At 39.0% G+C, this 20,377-nt stretch overlaps 1 non-coding gene across 1 annotated transcript; it reads right to left on the bottom strand.

Annotated features, from left to right (window-relative positions):
- Positions 1 to 14,765: 14,765 nt before the first annotated feature.
- Positions 14,766 to 14,898, bottom strand: LOC127676575 (small nucleolar RNA SNORA17). The gene has a single exon (XR_007976042.1). It is a non-coding gene; the product is annotated as a small nucleolar RNA SNORA17 (small nucleolar RNA).
- Between the last annotated feature and the right edge of the window lie 5,479 nt (positions 14,899 to 20,377).

Consider the following 20,377-nt stretch of genomic DNA (forward strand, 5'->3'; position numbering starts at 1 on the left):
ACTGGAAGAAGTTGAGGAGGAGGGTGACTCCCTAGGAAGACCAGCAGTCTCAACTAACCTGGACCCAGAGATTTTTCAGACACTGAGCCACCAACCAGGCAGCATACATGAGCTGGTCTGAGATTCCCCAACATATATATATAGCAGAGGACTGCCTGGTCTGACCTCAGTGAGAGAAGAAGCACTTAACCCTTGAGAGACTTGAGGCCCCAGGGAGTGGGAAGGCCTAGCAGGGTGTGTGTCTGGGCATGGGGGTGTGAGAACATCTTCTTGGAGATTTATTATTTTTTCTAATTTTTATTTATTTTTACTTTTTATTATTTTTATTAATAAAATACAATAAAATAAAATAAAAATTGTGAATGTTTGGCCTTGAAAACATAAAAGTAATCGCATACAGACTGAGTAGGTAGGTATCAGTTAGAAATGTGTGCATGTGTGCATGCGTTTGCCCATGTACACACACACATACACACATACATACATGTACAGACACAGACACACACACAGACACACATACACATACACACATACACACAGATGGACACACATGCAGACACACATGACACATTCACACACACACACAGACACACAGACACATTCACATACACGTACACACAGAGACACATATAAACACACACACACACACACACACACACACAGAGTGAAAGAAGAGGCCATGAGTTTGAAAGAAAGTATGGGTATGTGAAGGGTTTGAAGGGAGGAAAGGAAAGGGGGAAATGATGTAAGTATATTAAAATCTCAGAAATAAATTTTTAAAAGAGACAGTTGATTCTTTGAAGGAGAAATAGAGAGCAATAGTTCCCTGATACATTTAGCTGGCAGTCAGTATTTTGTATCTGTGGGTTCTATGACCATGCAATCAAACAACTTCAGGTTGAAAATATTTGAGAACAAGTTAGGTCAGTAGTGAAAATACTCAGTCCTCTTTCTCTTATTCTTATCTCCTGAACACGGTAGGGTGGTGCGGATGCATATGGACACTTGCACTGCCCTGGGTTTTACAGGTGGTCTAGATTACTTAAAGTGCATGAGAAGATATGTACAGGCCATTGGAAAACACTAGTCCCTTTTCAGACCAAGAACTTGAATCTTTGCAGGTTTGGATAACCCTAGGCATTCCTGGAAGCACTCCTGGAAGAATACTGAGACATAATTGTTCTTGTAATCACTCAAAATTACATATTTTCAAATATTCCCTTTATAACTTGTTTAAAAATTTGTAAGTAGCTGCCTAGTTTCCAACATGTGCAAGAAAGCTTAGATGCAGAACAGTTTCATAGCATGTCATAGTGGAATTACTGGGAGGGGGAATGGGTGTCCTTAGGTAGATGGTGCAGATTCAGTGACTCTCCCATCTCCCATACCCGCAGGCCTGTGTGAGGGAGTCCTCTCATCTCCTCACATACTTTCAGTTTTTATGATTTTGCTCTTCTGAAGAGCCTACGATGATGCTACCACATGGGCTTAAGTTTGTGTTTCCTTGGTGGAGGTTGAATGCTTGTTTGTCATCCATCTTTATTTTCTCTTCGGAAAATTGCCCTCTCACTGCTCTGTCCATGCTTCTGTTGATTAATAGTGATATATGTTTGTAGCATAGGGCCCTAATTCTTAGAAAATGTTGACATTTGTGGCTTCCTTGGGGCTATTTTTCTTTTGCTCTGTCTTATAATTCTCAATCTAGTTCTCAGCTAAACTTATTTTCTTTGACCAAGTGTTCTCACATAGGGACCCTGCTGCCAGGGTCTTACCTACAGAAGCTAACTGCAGACTTTTGTTTCTCTGTGAGGCATGGTACTATTCATAGGTTTCCATACTGCAAGGCAAGATACAAGCAAGTCAATACCAGTGAATAAAAGCATACAATAAAACCAGCTTGCTACCTTCTAAAAACCTGGTGTCATATTGATTATTCAACTAAAATTGCTTCTTTCACCTCTGAACTAATTTAGAAAGTTGCCCTTTTGAGGTATTCTTCAAGATTAATTGAAATGCATGTAACCCTGGACTGGGTCTTAAGTTGAACCATTGAAATAGGACTGGCTTATAGAATGCACTGAAAGATCCCAATTTTTCTCCTGTCATTCTTTCCACCCTGATCATTAGATCTCTCTTCCTGGTTCCTGGATATCAGACTAGGTACAAACTTTCCAGTTGCTTTCAGAGATAAAAGGATTTCTGTTTAGTGATTGACTTGGCTTAAAACATGAAAATGTCAAAGGTATGATTTACTCTTCTTGATACTGTAAAATTAAACTTGACAAGAAGCGAATTGAGAACGATAAGATTCCCTTTGACTGACAGGCTGAGAAGATGTGGACATAGCACGAGATGTTCGGCCTGCTTTTTCCTTCTTATTGAGCCCAACGCCACAGCCCGTGAGATGATGCCACCACACTCAGGATGAGCTTTTCTTTTTCTCTGAAGCCTTTCTGGAAATTCTCATAGACATACCTAAAGGCAAGTTTCTATGAGAGTCTAAACCCAACCAAGCTGATGATGGAAACCAAAGTCTTCCAGGAGAAACCTTCCAATCCCAGAAGTTTTCCTCTCCAAGCTCAGTCCTAACAGAGGCTTGTAACTCAGAGATCTTCTTTCAAAAGAAAGGAGGGGAGTCACTTGCTTCACAGTCCCATCCCAGTTATTTTTCTGATTGGAAAGGTGGAGTGGGGAAGAGAGAGCAAAAGGAGAAAGACAAGGGGAAAGGGGACAAGGGTGTTGTCACTTAGCTGGCATTAAGCTTGTCATTTGCATGCGACCACCTCCAGCTCCAAATCTCAAACATGCCAACGAAGCTCACAAGTACTCTTCCCTGGTGGAACAGTAACTGCCAAGCAGTCTATCTGTTACTGCTGTCCTAATTTTCCACTTTGCTTATATAAGGACTCGTTAGCCTAAGTGAAGACAACTCACCTTGACGACTTGCATAAAGTAAACCACTAAAAAAAACACAATACAAAGGAAAATTAGGAGATAGCTGAGAAAAAAGTATGATAAATCAAGCCACCATGACTCCTCCAAAAGTTTACAACTCCCTAATGACTGAAAACGAAGAGGCTAGGAAAAGATTGCAGAGGGCTGGAGAGATGGCTTAGTGTCAAGAGGACACGCTGCTCTTCCTAGGACCTGAGTTTGATTCCCAGACCCATATCAGGCAGGTTAAAACTGCCTGTAGCCCCAGCTCCAGGGGCATCAGACACCTTGGACTTCTGTGAGCACTTGCATTCTTGTGTAGACACCCTCCCAAACATATAACTAATAATAAAAACAATTATTTAAAATATTTCAGAATCCTTTTTTAAATTTTTATTTTTTATTGGTTATTTTATTTATTTGCATTTCAAACGTTAACCCTCTTCCTGGTTTTCCCTTTGAAACCCCTCTATCCTACTGTCCCTCCCCCATGCTTCTATGAGGGTGATCTCCTACCCACCCACCCAATCCTGACTTACTGCCCTGGAATTCCCCTATGCTGGGGCATAAAGCCTTCACAGGACCTAGGGCCTCCCCCTCATTGATATTAGATAAGGCCATCCTCTGCTACATATGCAGCTGGAGCCATGGGTCCCTCTATGTATATTCTTTGGTTGGTGGTTTAGTCCCTGGGAGCTCTGGGGGGTCTGGTTGGTTGAGAAGGGTAGGTAGCCCCATCCCTCAACTGGGGACCTCTGGATATGCTATCTACAGGTTCTCTCTCCCCTTTCTTGGGTATTTCATTTAATGTCATCCTCTTTGGGTCAAGGAGTCTTCTTGCTTTCCTGGTATGTGGGACTTTCTGGTGGCTACCCCCAGTTCCCCAATTCCCCATTGCTACACACCTCTGTTCAATTTTCTGGCCCTCTGTACAACTCCCCCGTTGTCTCCTCTCATACCTGATACTGCCCTCCTTTTCCATCTCCCCATCATCTCTTCCTCCCAAGTCCCTCTCACCCTCAACCTCCCATGATTATTTTGTTCCCCCTTCTATGTATGACTGAAGCATCCACACTTTGCTTGTCCTTCTTCTTGAATTTCATATGGTTTATAAGTTGTGTCATGAGTATTCCAGGCTTTTTTCCTAATATCCATTTATCAGTGAGTACATACCATGTGTGTTCTTTTGTTACTGTTACCTCACTCAGGATGATATTCTCAAGTTCCATCCATTTGCCTGTGAATTTCATGAAGTCATTGTTTTTCATGGCTGAGTAGTACTCCATTGTGTAAATGAACCACATTTTCTGTATCCATTCCTCTGTTGAGGGATATCTGGGTTGTTTCTAGCTTCTGGCTATTATAAATAAGGCTGCTATGAAGATAGTGGAGCATATGTCCTTGTTATATGTTGGATCTTTTGGGTATATGCCCAAAAGTGGTATAGCTGGGTCCTCAGGTAATATTATGTCCAATTTTCTGAGGAACCATCAGACTTTCCAGAGTGGGTAGGGTTGTACCTGCTTGCAATCCCACCAGCAATGGATGAGTGTTCCTCTTTCTTCACATCCTCACTAGCATCTGCTGTCATATGAGATTTTGATCTTAGCCATTCTGACTGGTGTGAAGTGGAATCTCAGGGTTGTTTTGATTTAAGTAAGAAAATGTGCATAGCACTTGGGTAAAGCAGATGAAAGAGTTAGTGGTATGGAAGAGCATGAAAATCATGGAGGAAAAGTTAAGCAAAGAAATTGAGATCATGTACAAGGACCAAACAGAAATGCTGAAATGAAAGAATTTGTAAAAACACCTCGCAGTGCACCACTAACAGCTAAGCAGGACGCAAATGTTGTTAGTGATGGAACATGAGGCAGAAACTATATATTTTTATATTAATAAAAGAAAAGAATAAATAATTCCTAACCAGGAATATTTATTATTAAATAAATAAATAACAACAGTAAAATTGAAGAAATGAATGACTTCTCCTAATAATAACCTTAAGTAGTAAATAACTTCATTTACCACTAAAATGATGCAGAGTAGCTGACCAGATTTAAAAACTAAGTTGGCCGTTTGATGTTTCCACAATACCAATAGAAGGAGAGGAAAAGGATGGAAGATAGTTTATCAAGCAAATTGTAGCTGAAACAAGCTGGCATGGCTGTTGTGATACTTGATAAATTACATGTCAAACCAAAATTAGTCAAAGGTGATAAAGAAGCCCATTGCATAAAGAGAACAATTCTTTAAAAAGATGACACAATTGTAGATGTGTATGCACTGAATCTTGAGGGTGCTAATTTCATAAAATTAATAATGACCACAAATTATCAAACAGATCTTGGTAGGATAATGGCTTAAGTAGTTAATTCTCATCTTTGCATAGTTCATCTAAACTAATAAGCCACAAACAATACTTGTCAATTGTGTCATAGATTGAATGAGTTCATTAGATATCTGCAGAGAAACTATTCTAACCAACATATAGGAAGGAAGTAAATATTCCCAGAATCCCTTGACACCTAACTGGATCATATATATTAGGCTACAACAAAAGTCTTCACAAATATAAAAGAATCAAGATAACATCTTAAACTTACTATAGTATAATAGGATAAAGAAACCCCCAAATTAAAAGAAAAGAAACAAATAATTGCTAATGGAATTCAAGATTTATACATAATGAATTCAAAACCTACCTTATAAGCAAGTTGGCTTCATTCTGGAGATCAAAGTTTGCAAATCTAGAGATTAAACCTCTGTAAATCAGAACATGAAATATAGCACATAAGTACAATTAATGTCATATGATCATTTTGATAGAAGTCAGAAATTGGCACCTAGACATATAATCACCACAAACAGATTCCTAGATGCCAGCATAAGAGTTCAATTAACAACACCCAATGATATATGTCACCACCAGAGCCCAGCTATCACACTACAGCAAGCCCTGAATATTCTAATAAAGTGGAAGCACAAGAAAATGACCTTAAAACCAACTTTAGGAAGATGATAGAGGTTCTTAAAGAAATCATGGAAGAGACAAACAAAAATGGTGGAAATGAATGAATCCCTTAAATAAAGTGAAACAAAAGAAAAACAAAGAGTTGAAGGAAACAAAACTCTTCAAGACATGAGAAGGGAAATAGAAAAATAAAGAAAACACAATCTGGGAAAGTTCTGGAAATGGAAAAATCTATGTAAGTGAGCAAGAATTACAGATTTATACAGCACCAACAGAATACAAGAAATGGAAGTGAGAATCTTAGGTGTTGAAGATACAATAAAAGAATTATATATAGCATTCAAAAATATTACAATTAAAAACTTCCTGACACAAAACATCCAAGAATTCTGGGGCACTATGAAAAGACCAAACCTAAGAATACTGGGAATAGAAGAAGAATCTCAACTCAAAGCCCAGAAGGTAGTTTCAACAAAATTATAGAAGAAGAAATTCCTAAGAAGGACATGCCTGTAAATGCATGAGAAGGTTACAGAACATCAAATATATTGGTCCAGGAAAGAAAATCCCTTTAGTACAGCATCAAAGAAAAGGCCTTTGCTGCATAGTAATCAAAGCACTAAACATATAAGACAAAGTAAAAACTATTAAAATCTGCAAGGGGAAAAGGCCACATACTGTATAAAGGCAGACCTATTAGAATTACATTTGACTCCTCAATAGAGACTCCAAAAGTCACAAGGGAATGTACAGATGGGATACAGACTCTAAGATATCACAGACTATTATATCCAGCAAAATTTTCTATCACTATAGATGGAGAAAACAAGATATTCCATGATAAAGTCAAATTTAAAAACTATGTATCTAAACATGTAGTCCTACAGAAGGTACTAGAAGGAAAATTTAAAGCCAAAGAGGTTAACTACATCAGTGAAAGCCTAGGAAATAAATAATTTTATGTAAACAGAACCAAAAGAAAGGACACACACACACACACACACACACACACACACACACACACTGAGCCACCATCATCAATAGCAAAATAACTGGATTAACTTTCATTAGCTATTGATAGCTCTCACTATGAATAGACTCAATCCCCCAATGAAAAATACTAACAGAATGGATGCAAAAAGAAGATACTCAACATCAGATATAGACATTACATAACAGTAAAGGGTTGGGGAAAGATTTTCCAAGTAAATGGGTTGAAGGAGCAAGCTGGCATAGTTATTTTCATATCTAACAAAATAGACCAAAATTAATAAAAAATTTGAAACCAAAATAATTAAAAGGGATAAGGAAGAACACTTCATACTAATCAAAAGGAAAAAATCTACCAAGATAATCTTTACAGTTTCAACATCTATGCCTCAAATGCAAGGTACCAACATTTGTAAAAGAAACATTGCTAAAGCTTAAATCACTCAGCACCCCTCACACACAGTGTGAGACTTCAATACCAAACTCCAACCAATGGACAGGTAATCCAGACAAATACTAAACAGAGAAATAATGAAGCTAAGAAATGTTATGAATCAAATGAACCTAATAGATATCTACAGAACATTTCACCAAAACAACAAAGAATACATATTTTCAGGAGCCATCTAGGATAGGCTAAGGCTAGCAGGTGGCTTTCCTGGAGGTGGCCCACCGTTTTTGCCTGGTCTGAGATGGGTGAGCTCATTGGTAAGGAGACTTCATCTCAGGATTGATTCTTGCCTTTCCTGTCATTATTAAATTAATATAATAATCCCTTGGCATTAGCCCATCCTATTGATCAAATTTTCCTGTAGATCAATGTAAAGATGAACTTGCATGAAATAATGCTGTTTAGATAAATTAATGATACTATAGAATTCCTGATTTGAATAAAATAATTTTAGGAAGAAAGTTTTAAGAGATGGCTTAGTTGCTTTGCTAGAAAGATGCAATAAAGTTAGAATCAAGAAGAGAATGCGCCCATTCTCATAAATAGTAAGTAACAGCTGCATATTAAGAAGTACAATGAGATTTTATAATTTAAAATTTATTTTATTTATTTATAATTTATTTTATAATAAAAAGAGAAATGGACTTGGGCCAAATTTGTGTTCAAGTAAAAGCATTTAGGTCAAAAGATAAAGCATAGGTGTGCACTATGATAAGGCAAGGCCATGTAAAAACTGTTTCTTTGAACTTATCATGTCCATATTATAATGAAACACTGCTTTGAAGTTAATATCAACATCCTTCTGTAATTTCTATTTTATGTAACATTTTATCTATGAGGTAAATTTCTAAAGAACTTTTTGTTTAAGAAGGTATAAAAAGGCAAGAGAAAAAGTTGTTTGTTGAATGGTTTAGCTTGGGGGCTCTACCCCATCCAGCCACTATCGATCCATCCATCCATCCATCCATCCATCTATCCATCCATCCATCCATCCATCCATCCATCCATCCAAATGTATATGTCTGTTTGTCTATACATATACATAGGTATGTGCATGTAAGTGGATATATATGTTTATCTATATGTACATGTGCAAGTTTGTGTATGTAAGCATGCTTGCATGAATATACTTGTGGAGTGTATGAGATGGGTGGTTAGGCCAAACAAAAATGTGAATGTGATAATGTGTAATTGAGAATGTGAATGAAAATGTAAATGTGTCTATGCATATTTGCTCCTATAAAAGATTGTAATTATTTTCTTCTCTGGTTCACCAAGTGTTAACCAGCCATGCCAGTGAAGAGTTTCTGGCTGCTTGGCCAGAAAAGGGAGCAGTAGCAATAAATTCTTTACCTAATCTCCCCTGGGTTAGCAACAACTGTCAAGAGATCCAGAGGCCTGCTTCTGGCCTCATAGTAACTTAAGAGTCAAGATAGGCATATGTTATCATAGAAAGCAACCCTACTCTCTCGCCAGACTAAGTCTTGCCCCTAGCTATGCTCTTCTTCCCTGGCTGCCTCAGAGAGCACACACCTCGGGGCGAGGCTCCTGACAATAAACTTTCTCAGCACATTATGGAACTTTCTCCAAAACTGAACACATATTCAATCACAAAGCAAATCTCAACAGATACAAGAAAATTGAAATAACCTCCTTCATCATATGAGATCATAATTTCAACAACAACAGAAATAGCAGAAATTCAATAAGCTCATGGAAACTGAAGAGTTCTCTATTGAATGACTATGGGTCAAGACAGAAAAATGAAGACTTCTTAAAATTCAATGAAAATAAATACTTAACATACTCAAATTTATGGGTCACAATGAAGTGGTGCTAAGATGTAAGTTCACAGAACTAAGTGTCTTCATATAGAATAAAGAAATCAGAGAGATCTCATACTAGCAGCAACTTAACAGTACACCCAAAAGCTGTAGAACAAAAAAGATTAACAGCTTTTGGGGATTGGTTCTAATAGTTTGTCTAAATTTGGCTCCCAAAACCCATGCTTCCAGACACTGAGGGTCCCTGGCCCCAGCTGGCTTTGATTGGTAATAAGGAATTGCCATACTGCCAATGGCTGGGCAGAGAGATGGAGGCAGGATTTTTAGATCAGGTGGGCAAGAGACCAAATAGGAAGAACAGACAGAATTGCCATGACAGACTACTCCTCAAATTGCGTCTGGGGAATCAAAGATAAAAAATAGATTTAGAGAATGTTAACTCAGGAATACTAGAGGGGAGCGTCTGCTAGCCACAGGGAGTTTTAGAAGTGCACAGCCATTGAGCTAGTTAGGCATATTAAAAATTAAACTGACATGTGAGTGTTTGTGTGTGTGTGTCTTTCATTTGTGAATTCAGAGATCTTGGGTGGGTACAGAGCATGTGCACAGCCCACTGGGAGCATAGAGAGGATTAGCAATTCACCACTACGAACACCTACTAGGGCTACATGGCAGGAAATAAACTGAGGACTGAAATATATAAATTAGAAACAAAGAGAACAATACAAAGAATCAATGAAACAAAGAGTTGCAAACAAGATAAACAAAAATTCTTATCTAAACTATCTGAAAGACAAAACATTCAAATAACAAAATCAGAAATGGAAAAGGGAACATAACAATAAACAACAAAGAAATACAAAGATTGGCATGGTTCAATATATGGAAAACCATCAATGAAATCCACTACATAAACAAACTCAAAGAAAAAAACCACATGGTAATTTCACTAGATGCTGAAAAAGCATTTGACAAAATTCAGCATCCTTTCATGCTAAAAGTCTTGGAAAGAACAGGAATTCAAGACCCATACCTAAACATAGTAAAAGCAATATACAGCAAACCAGTAGCCAACATCAAATTAAATGGAGAGAAACTTGAAGCAATCCCACTAAAATCAGGGACAAGGCTGCCCCCTCTCTCCATATCTTTTCAATATAGTACTTGAAGTTCTAGCTAGAGCAATTAGACAACATAAGGTGGTCAAAGGGATACAAATTGGAAAGGAAGAAGTCAAACTATCACTATTTTCAGATAATATGATAGTCTACCTAAGTGACCCAAAAAACTCCACCAGAGAACTCCTATAGCTGATAAACAACTTCAGCAAAATGGCTGGTTATAAAATCAGCTCAAGCAAATCAGTAGCCTTCCTATACTCAAAGGATAAGAAAGGTGAGAAAGAAATTAGGAAAATGACACCCTTCACAATAGCCACAAACAATATAAAGTATCTTGGTGTGACTCTAACCAAACAAGTGAAAGATCTGTATGACAGGAACTTCAAGTCTTTGAAGAACGAAATTCAAAAAGACCTCAGAAGATGCAAAAATCTTTCATGATCTTGGATTGGCAGGATTAATATAGTAAAAATGGCCATCTTGCCAAAAGCAATCTACAGATTCAATGCAATCCCCATCAAAATCCCAACTCAGTTCTTAATAGATTTAGAAAGAGCAATTCTCAAATTCATCTGGAATAACAAAAAACCCAGGATAGCTAAAACTATTCTCAATAGTAAATGAACTTGTGGGGGAATCAGTATCCCGGATCTCAAGCAGTATTACAACACAATAGTGTTGAAAACTGCCATGGTATTTGTACAGTGACAGGCAGGTAGATCAATGGAATAGGATTGAAGACCCAGAAATGAACCCACACATCTATGGTCACTTGATCTTTGACAAAGGAGCTGAAAACATTCAGTGGAAAAAAGATAGCCTTTTCAACAAATGATGCTGTTTCAACTGGAGATCAGCATGCAGAAGAATGGGAATTGATCCATTTTTATCTCCTTGTACTAAGGTCAACTCCAAATGGATCAAGGACCTCCACATAAAACCAGACACACTGAAACTAATAGAAAAGAAACTGGGGAAGACCCTTGAGGACATGGGCACAGGTGTAAAGTTCCTGAACAGAACACCAATAGCTTATGCTCTAAGATCAAGAATTGACAAATTTTATGACTTCATAAAATTACAAAGTTTCTGTAAAGCAAAGGACACTGCCAAGCAGACAAAACGGCAACCAAGAAATTGGGAAAGGATCTTCACCAATCCTACATCTGACAGAGGGCTAATATCATATATATAAAAAGAACTCAAGAAGTTAGACTCCAAAGAACCAAATAACCCTATTAAAAAATGGGGTACAGAGCTGACAAAGAATTTTCACCTGAAGAACTTCAAATGGCTGAGAAGCACTATAAGAAATGTTCAGCATCATTAGTCATTAGGGAAATGCAAATCAAAACAACCCTGAGATTTTACTTCACACAAGTCAGAATGGCTAAGATTAAAACTCCGGAGACAGCACGTGTTGGCAAAGATGTAGGGAAAGAGGAACACTCCTCTACTGCTGGTGGGAATGCAAGTTGGTACAACCACTTTGGAAATCAGTCTGGCAGTTCCTCAGAAAACTGGGCACGACAGTTCTGGAGGACCCTGCTATACCACTCTTGGGCATATATCCAGAGGATTCCATGGCATGCAGTAAGGACACATGCTCCACTATGTTCATAGCAGCCTTATTTATAATAGCCAGAAGCTGGAAAGAACCCAGATGTCCCTCAATGGAGGAATGGATACAGAAAATGTGGTATATTTTCACAATGTAATACTACTCAGCAATTGAAAAATGAATTCATGAAATTTTTAGGCAAATGGTTGGAACTAGAAAATATCATCCTAAGTGAGGTAATTCATTCTCAAAAGAACATACATGGAATGCAGTCACTAATAAGTGGATATTAGCCCAGAATCTCTGAATACCCAAGACACAACTCACATATCAAATCATTCCCAAGTAGAAGGAAGGACAGGGCCCTGGTCCTGGAAAGACATGATACAGCATTGTAGGTGATTACCAGGACAGAGAAGTGGGAAGGGGTTGATTGGGGAATGAGCGGAGGGAAGAGGGCTGATGGGGCTTATGAAGAGGGGGGAACCAGGAAAGGGAAAATCATTTGGAATGTAAACAAAGAATATAGAAAAAAAAAACAAAAAGAAAAGATAAGTAGTAACTCAAAAGAAAAGAAAGAAAAAGAAAGAAAAGTACAGAAAAAAAAAAGAAAGCCAAAGATTCATTAGGTTATATTTTAAAGATTTACTCTTTATAAAATTGAAAAATCAAAAAAAAATTAGTGTTCTCAGTAGATACCACTTACCAATGTTAAATAAAGATCAGTCAGACAATTTTAATAGACCTTATACCCTTATGGAAATAGAAATATTCATTAGAAGTCTCTGAACTGATAAAAGTCCAGGGATAGGTGGATTTAGTGCAGAATTCTACCAGACTTTCAAAGAGCCAATGCCAACAGTCCTCAAATTATTCCACAAAATGGAAACAGAAGAAACATTGCCAAACTCTTTTATGAGGCCAAAGTCACCCTTGTGGATGTTGTTTTATTTCCTCAGTTAAAGTGATGAACCTAGAGCCATATCCAAGCTGTGTAAGCACACAGCTTGCGCTGAGTCTAGAGCATTTCTAACTATCCCTAGGCCTAGGCCTGGGCGCTTGTAGCTTCAGTACAATCTCATCTTCCAAGCTGACTGATTCAAACTGCCTTCTCTCAGCTTCTGACTGAATTGTTCTACTTGGCCTTAAACTAACCCTGGCAATCTGTACTAATCTTCTGGCTCCTTCTTATTCCCTGACTTATTTTGTCTTCACCTGCAACTTATCTCTGTAAAACTTTCCTGGTAAAGCAACCTCCTCCTCATCTTCCTTGACGTTCTCCTCTTTACTCCCCCAAAGGCCTTCCTCTCTGAGATGTTCTCTTAAGTTGCCTCTCTTTCCTGTCTGTTCTCAAGAGAGTTGGGCATAGCCTATCTCTGACTCATTCTGTCAAATCTTTCTCTGATTCCTCACTTTGTTTGCCCCTAAGTTAGACATCACTTTCAAGAATGGGAGATCTTTCCATCTTCTGACATCTTCAATGCTTTTCATGTCTTGAAGATTTTATCATACAAGTCTTTTACTTGTTTGGTTAGAATTAACCCATGATATTACTTGAGTTTCTTTCAAAAGGTATTAATTTCCTGATTTCTATTTGTCATATGCATATAGAAAGGCCACGGATTTTGTGAGTTAATTTTCTGTTTGCTACTTTAAAAAAGTTTTATTGGTTCTTTGTGAATTTCACATCATCCATGCCATTCCCACTCATCTCCCTCTCCACTCTACCTGCCTTCCACTTTTGCAACATACCTGTCAATAGAGAAAAAAATCTTGTTGTAGAAGTTGTAGTATGTCATAGTGTGTCCCACAGTATACCCTTTTGCCCATACTTCTTTGCTTGAAAATGTTCTTTTTGATGATCCATTGATTTGGTTTGAGACCTCTGGCTTCTGCTATTCTATCAATACTGAAACCTCACTGCAACTTATCTCAGATATCCTGTTGTTGGCCCTGTGTCCTGGAGGTTCTGTAGTCTTGGATCTGTAGGAGTGGCCACTTCATGCACTCTAGCAGTTCATCCATGGGATAGATGTTTTGATGGACCAACTCAAAGCCCTGGATCTGGGCCTGGGAGGTACCTGAGCTGGTCATCCAACCTGCTCTCTTACTCTCATTCTCCTGGGGTTAGCTCACCATCATTCCCCTCACAATCAGGATCAGTTTTAAACTGCTGCTCAGGAAAGGTACAGGGCTCAACCTCCTGAGTGTTTCAATCAAGTGAGGAACAGGGAAAGCTCTCCTGCTCTCATGACTCCAGGTCAAGTTCCACCTCTTGCCATAGGTAGCAATGGGCAAGGATAGGAGAGGCCATTTCTCTTGTCCATGCTTCTGCATAGCAGAAGTAGACAAGATTCAGGGTCAACTCTCCCTCTCTCACTCTCTGAGACAACTCACCTGTGTACTCCTGTAGCTCTACTCTGTTGCCCAGGTAAGGGGCAGGACCTACTCTCCTGAGGGCTACAGCAAGTGAAGGACAGGGCCAGCTTTTCCACTCTGATGACCTCATGGCCAGCTCTTCTGCTTGCTGTGGGTGACAAGGGGCAAGGGAGGCCATCTTTCCTCCATTCATGTCACCTCATGACAGACAAGTGGCAATGCCAACTCTCTGAGTGTTGGGGTCATCTCAGGAGTGGTCTCAGGTGCATTATGACACTGGGTAAGAGTCCTCTTGGGCATAGTCTGTCTCTACAGGCCTTCACAATACTGGACTGGTGGTCATCTCAGGCTAGCTCTTTGCCCAGGCTCTATAGTGCTGAGGCTGGCATTTTGCTCACGTGACTGCCTGATTGGCTCCTTGTGAGGGTCATCTGTCTCAACCTCACAACTATCCTGCCTGTGGTCCCAGAGAGGGTTCTTCTAGTCTTTGCTTTACTCCTCCTCATCCTGGGAGCCTATCTGGACCTACGTGGCTCAGGACTGGTGCTCCTCTCAAGCTTGTGGCCTTTCGGAGAATGTTAGGCTACTAATCATTCAGATGTTCATTGGTCAGAACACTGGCCATAGACATAGCCTCTCTTCTCTCTGCCATCTACTGACCAACATGGAGCACAGCAGCCAGACATGGTATCTTGCTATTTGGCTGAACTTGTTTATCAGTTGTAGGAATTTCTTGGAATTTTTAGTGCTAGTATGTGTGGTATCAGAATTTGCAAATAAGGATACGATGGCCCCCTGATCTCCTTTAGTTGTCTTATTGCTAAGACTTCAAGTACTATATTGAGTAGATATGGAGAGAGTAGATAACTTTGTCTTGTTATTGATTTTAGCAGACTTGGTTTGAGTTTCTCTTCATTTAAGTTGATGTTGGCTATAGCTTGTTGTAAACTGCCTTTATTCTGTTTAGGTATGTCTCTTGTATCCCCTAATATCTTTATGGCATTGATCATGAAGGGGGTTGGATTTTGTCGGTAGCCTTTCCTCCATCTAGTGAGATGATCATGTGGTTTTTTGGCTTTCAATTTGTTTATATGGTAGATTGTATTTATCATTTTACCTATGTTGAGCATCCCTGCATTTCTAGGTTTATACCTATATGTACATGGTAGATGGTGTCTGTGATATGTTTATCGATTTGGTTTGCAAGTATTTTACTGAGAATTTTTGCATCTATGTTCATAAGGAAAACTGGTCTGTAGTTGTCTTTCTAAGTTGTGTCTTTATATAGTTTGGGTATCAGGGTAAGTCTGGCTTCATAAAACAAATTGGGCAATGTTCCTTCTGTTCCCATTTTGTGGACTAATTTGATGAGCATTTATGTTTGTTAAGTCTTCTTTGAAAATCTGGTGGAATTCTGCACTAAAACCATCTTGCTGTGGGCTTGTTTTTTGAGACTAAATTTTTAAAAATTATATATAATAACATACATAATATAAAATATATTCTTTGTTTTACCATAAAGGTCCTTGGCATATATATTATTACTTGAGTTCAATGTTTTTCTGAGATTTTGGAGTATGAAAAAGAGTGATTCTCTGTGCCTATATTTGTTTCTTGTGTCTTTTCTTGGGCTATTTTCCTTCTGCTTGTTTATTTTGTTCTATTCCTATGTGTTAGTTTCTGTTTCTTTTTATTTTATATTATTTTATTATTATTCCTTAGAAACCCGTTTATTTTCTAATGAGAGACTGAAATGAGGTGGATTCAGATGACAGACATGGAGGGGAAGGAAATCATGATCAGAATAAAATATATGAAAAAATAATCTATTTTCAATAAAAGGAAACAAAATGAAACTACACAAGATCTATCCCCAAACAAAACAAAAGCAACAACAACAGTAACTACAACAAACATAAGTTAAACTTTAGGAAATGCCTTGCACTATGTGTATAAAGCCTATTCCGGAAGCTAAAAGTTACCTTTTATTTGTATTTTAATACTTATTTTTATATTTTTATTCAATAAAATTAAATAGCATTTTCTGACTTTTGTATTTTATGACATTTACTAGTTACATTTGGTAAGATATATATTTAGTGGTTCTTGTTGTAATTACTTATTGTACTAACCATCATATGTGTGGATTCATATAACATCCAATGCAATCATGACTCTAATTGTAACAAGGGAGTCAAAATTCAGTCAAGTCATTTTTGCATAGGTTAGAAAAGGGTCATTTATTTCTAGATTTTTAGTTAACTCATGGTATAAAACAGTTTGTCCTTGAAGATCATTTGTAATTGTCCCAATAAGACTTTCATTCCAAATAAAAATTTACCAAGCATAAAAAGAAAATAAAATATGTGAACTTTTACATATCTCTTGCACACAAAGCCACATATTTTAAGTTACAAGATGTACCAAATGTTGCTTTTCAAGTGGGAATTTCTTTTTCCTCCTGCTTGGACAGATACTCTTCTGAGTGCCACATGTCTGGTCAGAAGACAATCATATAAGGTGATACTTAAATATTAATTGCTTCGGGTATCTTTTGTTTTGATTTTTTTTAGTGGAGTATGTTTTGTATTTGATAAAGTACATGCATCTTATGGACAGATTGAAGCCTTTCAAGTGAGCATACCCATAAAACAGTCTCTCTGATGCCAACCAGTTCCAGCACCATGACAGATCTATTTCTCTACCGCTCGTTAATCGCCCAGTGTCACCACCATTCATATCCGTATTCAAATAGATCAGCTTTGCCTGTTTCAGAACTCCTCATAAATGGAATCGCATGATGTGCTCTTTATAAACATCAGGGCTTCTTTCACTTAGCATCCATGTGAGATTTATTCAGAGATAGAGCTGTGGACTCTATCACTGTAGAGGAATTTCCCTTATTTATCTGATTGGCCAATAAAGATGAAAAATAGCCAATCACTGGGTGAAAATGAGGAGGTAGGTTTTCCAGGCAAGACAGGAGAAGAAGGGGAGGAGTTGGGGTGGAGGATACAGTGCACAGGAGGACAGAGGGAGAGAAGTTAGAAGGAAAATGTGCAGAAGCACATGGTCTGGAGAAAATGCAAGTAGCAGGGATTTTTTAGCTGGGGAAGAAAGTAGTGTAGAGGTGTAGCTGCACAATACAGGTGTGCAGTTTATAAGTGTATAACTGAGTTGCTGGCCGGGCGGTGGTGGCGCATGCCTGTAATCCCAGCACTTGGGAGGCAGAGGCAGGCGGATTTCTGAGTTCGAGGCCAGCCTTGTCTATAGAGTGAGTTCCAGGACAGCCAGGACTATACAGAGAAATCCTGTCTCAAAAAAACCAAATCCAAAAAGCAAAACAAAAGAATAAAATCACAGTGTGGTGATCTTTCATAACTGAGTTGTGTTTTTCCTGCATGGCTTATTGGGGTTGGAAATTTACTGCAACATATCACTAGGTTCACTTTTTTCAAAATTGTGAACAAAATCGATGAACAGATACACCATAGTCTCTCCAATAAGTTATTTCCATTTGAAGACCATGACTCCCATATGCATATATGAATTCCTTTTGTGAATATAAGCAGTTATTGCTTGTGGGAGTGTACCTAGGAGCACTATTGCTGGAGCATAAACTAACATGCATATTTAGCTTTAGAAATCTCAATAAATCAATTATATCTCAATGAGTGATGCAATGGTGTATTCCTCAATTTTTTTATTTGCCTTCAAAATGACATCTGATACTGCCAGTTTGATGTTAATGAAGTTCTCTTAAAAACCTCTGAATGGATGGGCCACCCACCCATCTCAAAAATATTAACCCAGAATTTCTCTGCCAAAAGGAAATGCAGGGACAAAGAGTGGAGCAGAAACTGAAGGAAAGGCCATCCAGAGACTGCCCCACCTGGGGATCCACCCCACCTGCAGAGACCAAACCTAAACACTATTGCTGATGCCAAGAAACACTTTGCTGATAGGAGCCTGGTATAGCTGTTCCCTGGGAGGCTGTGTCAGAGCCTGACCAATACAGATGCGAATGCTTGCAGCCAACCATCGGACTGAGCCTGGGGATGCCAATGGAGGAGTTAGGGAAAGCACTGAAGGAGCTGAAGGGGTTTTCAACCCCATAGGAAGAACAACAATATCCACCAACCACATCCCCCACAGCTTCCAGAGACTAAATCACCAACCAAAGCGTACACATGGAGGGGCCCATGGCTCCAGCTGCATATGTAGCAGAGGATGGTCTTATTTGGCATCAATGAGAGGGGAACCACTTGGTCCTGTGGAGGCTTGATGCCCAGGCAGAGGGGCAGGAGTGTGTGGGTAGTAGGGTGTCATAGAGGCAGGGGGTGGGGGAAGGGATAGGGGTTTGAGGAGGGGAAACTGGGAAGGGGGATAACATTTGAAATGTGAATAAATAAAACAAGCAATTAAAAACAAACAGGAAAAAACAAAACCCCTCTGAGTAGTAAGCTCTGTGGAATGAGCAGCTTTACTCATGGTTCCTTCAGAAGTTGACGTGGTCGGCTGCTTGTGGAGAGTGGGATTCGGCTGAAAGAACTCCAACATCCAGGATGACTGTGGAGTTCACAGGGTTCCTCCCTCAGACGTCTTCTAGTAAATTTCACATCTGTTTAAGTTAGCTCAAGGTGGGTTTCTGAGAGCAGCAGCTAAGAAAATTTAGCTTTAAAGAGACTTTGGGCTGGGAAGAATATTTAAAAGGCTCTTCTAGGCTTTGTAATATATCAAAGTTCAAAATTATGAGTGGACATTTTACTTCATCAACTGCATAGTGTAACACTTCCCACTTCTCTGCCTTCTAATTATGACATGGGATGTGGCATGTGCTTTACAGGACACAAAGATTGCCCAAGGTGTTGCTGAAGCAAGGTTTTCTTTTAATTAAACTTTTTATTGATTATTATTATATACAGTGTGTACATGTGTATGCATATGTGTGTATGTGTGCACAATGCATATGTGTGTATGTGTGCACATGTATGTAAGACATGGGTGCACATATATAGAGATCTTAGAACAGCCTTCAGGGGTTGGTTCTGTCTTCCAAGGGATCCAACTGAGGTTGTAATGTTTGGACAGTGTGTTAGTTAGTATTTCTATGAAGCAAGTTGGGGAGGGTTTATTGAGCTTACACTTCCATGCTACTGTTTATCCCCAAAGGAAGTCAGGACTGGAACTCAAGCAGGTCAGGAAGCAGGAGCTGATACAGAGGCCATGGAGGGATGTTTCGTACTGGCTTGCTTCCCCTGGCTTGCTTTCTTATAGAACCCAAGGCTACCAGCCCAGAGATGGCACCACCCACGATGGTCTCTCCTCGCTTTGATCACTAATTGAGAAAATGCCTTCAGCTGTATCTCATGGAGGCATGTCCCCAACTGAAGCTCCTTTCTCTGTGATAACTCCAGCCTGTGTCAAGTTGACACACAAAACCAGCCAGTACAGACAGAAGCACGTTTCCCCACTAAGTCATTGGCCCTTGTTAGGGTTTTATAGACCTGCCTGGAATCCTTTGTCTGAAATCTTGTGTCTTACTATACCAGAGAAGTTCATATTAAAGGGAGGTGAATGTTTTTTGGCAAAACACAGCATCCTATCTTGTCTCTTGGAGGCAGGGTGTATATTTGTGTGTAGAACAGCAGTTCTCAACCTTGTGGGTCTCGAGCCTTTGGAAATCAAAGGACTCTTTTGCAGGGGCCACCTGTGAAATATCAGATATGCATGTCAGATATTCACACCATGATTCTTAACAGTAGCAGCATTGCAGCATTCCAGTTATGAAATAGCAATGAACGTATTTTATGGTTGGGCATCTCCACAACATGAGGAATTGTATTAAAGGGTCACAGCATTAGGAAGATTGAGATCCACTCACCTAGAACATCTTATGATTTGGGGCTGAAGAGGGAGAGGATCCAGGTGAGAGCTACATAAACGCTCCCAGCACGAGGGCTGTGTGTGCCAGCATCATTTTTCATCTATGTTTCTCCTGCACATATCTCAATAACCAGGATCACTGGAACAAAAAATTAACTTGGCAATCATCCCTCAAGTCATGCTCTGATTTTAAACGATAACTGAATTTCTGTCAAGCTGTTTCCCACAACCAGTCATAGTCTGTGTGTTCTTTCCAGTTACTTGAAAAAAAAATCAGTTATTTGTTAGAAAAAAAAACGA

The sequence above is a fragment of the Apodemus sylvaticus genome, chromosome 1 (assembly GCF_947179515.1).
Source record: "Apodemus sylvaticus chromosome 1, mApoSyl1.1, whole genome shotgun sequence".
NCBI lineage: Eukaryota > Metazoa > Chordata > Mammalia > Rodentia > Muridae > Apodemus > Apodemus sylvaticus.